Consider the following 1,949-nt stretch of genomic DNA (forward strand, 5'->3'; position numbering starts at 1 on the left):
CTGTGTCTGTGTTAATTGGTTTCCCTTTTCTTTGTTGAAGAGGGTCTGTGCAATCCTTCTGCCTAGTCCGCCATCTTGCCCCGCCTCCCTACTTCTGTAAAGATTTATCACCTCAGAAACCCAAAGTGGGGTCACTATGAGTCGGAATCGACTTAATGGCAGATCGGTCTTTCCATCTCTTGACCCCTTCCTCTTTGAGGAAGAACCTCAAAGGAGAACCTCCTTTTCCCCTTTCCCCTTTTGTTTTCTTAAACCCCTGCTTGTACTTTGGTTTTCTTTATTTACACCCTTAGCTTAAGTTCTTCATTTTTTTTCTCCTTTCAAAAACATCGTCTTTGACCATTAAATTTTTTTAATGTTTATGTATTTAATATTTACTGAGTACTACCATGACCAATCAAAACTCAGTGTTCATGATATGTGTTCTTTGATCAGTTTGTTTTAGTATCTGTGTATTATTTTTTCCTTTTATTCCATTATTATAAACTTCATTTATTTTGTGTATTTTACCACAACCACAACTTTTATTTTTACTTAGACTTTAAAAGCTCTCAAGTTTTAGTTTTAATAGTTTACTTCCTATTCTCTATTTATTTTAAAAAATTGTTTTTAATTTTAAAATATTTTTCACCTCTGGGCATTAGCTATTAGTTTTCTAAAGAAAGTACCTCAAGATATGAGGTATTGGTTGTGTGTCCAAACTTTTATCTGGCCTGAAAGATTGTTAACACTGCTGATCATTGCTCTCTCACCCATACCCTTTCACTTGTAATCAACTGTAGACTAATCAAAAGTAAGACTTACTAGTCATTGAAAGAATATCTAGCTCTTTGCTGCATCTATGGTAAGAATGAAGACCATTCTCATCAGCCAGGCTGTCGGCATTCCAGGAAATGTGAATATCACTCTGAATGGTTGCACATTCATTGTGAAGGGCTCTGGATGATCCTGGCAGAAGTAATTCAATCACATTGATGCAGAACTCATTCTTTTTGGAAAGAAAAAAAAGAGACTTTGTGTTGGCAAATGCTGGAGAAATGGAAAGGAACTGGCAGAAGTTTGCACTATCTGTAGTCATGTACAGAATCTGATCAAGGGTGGTTCACTGGCTTCTGGTACAAGATGAGCTCTGTTTATGCTTGCTTCCCCACCAACAGTATTCAAGAGAGTGCGTCTCTTGTTGAAATCCAAAACTCCATGAGTGGAAAATGCATCCAGAGAGTTCAAATGAGGCCAGATGTTCCTTGTTCGGTATGTCAAGCCCAGAAAGATGAGTAATTCTTGTAGGAAACAACATTGAACTTCTATCAAATTCATCTGCTTGAATTCAGCAAGTGGCAGTTAAAAACAAGGATATCCAAAAATAATTGGATAGTATCTATGTCCCTGAAAAGGAACCATTCAGTAGGCTGATGATAAGATCTAAGAGTTCTCTAGCTATGGAAACGAGGCCAGATGATACCTGTGAACTATGGGTGATATCTTGAGGCAGTAAAATTTGTCCAGCTTTGCCAACACTTACCCATGACTGGCACATACATGTAGCGACACAGAATCTAGTCCCATGTGTGTCAGTGCATGGCTTGGATAACCATTCTTCAGCTTTGTTGTCTTCTTTTGAGGTGGGTAAGTAGATGTATGTGTGCTCTTTTTCAGAAGTAAAAATGTGCTGGAGAGTTTATCATTCTCTGTCTCCCATTCCTATTATACTTCTTGAGGTGAAATTCTGAAGATAAAAATATTAAGACAAGCTAAAATACATTAAAAAAGGACAAAGACAAGAACAAGGACAAAGATACAAAAAATGTGTTTATTATGTATAAATATGAAAGAGACCAAAGCTGTACTTCTTTGTGAATTAACTACTGAAGGAAACCTTGATTTTGTGCCAAATAATTTTAATTTTTAGTTTTAAAATTTATTATTACTGTGATTTGTGTGAAAGGTTA

The 1,949-nt window shown here is 36.2% G+C and overlaps 1 pseudogene; it reads left to right on the forward strand.

The window, feature by feature from the left end:
• The first annotated feature begins 850 nt into the window (after window positions 1–850).
• LOC122150425 lies at window positions 851–1,426 on the forward strand (annotated as a pseudogene).
• Window positions 1,427–1,949: the final 523 nt, after the last annotated feature.

The sequence above is a fragment of the Orycteropus afer genome, unplaced genomic scaffold (assembly GCF_000298275.1).
Source record: "Orycteropus afer afer isolate SDZICR_OR568_19922 unplaced genomic scaffold, OryAfe1.0 scaffold00138, whole genome shotgun sequence".
NCBI lineage: Eukaryota > Metazoa > Chordata > Mammalia > Tubulidentata > Orycteropodidae > Orycteropus > Orycteropus afer.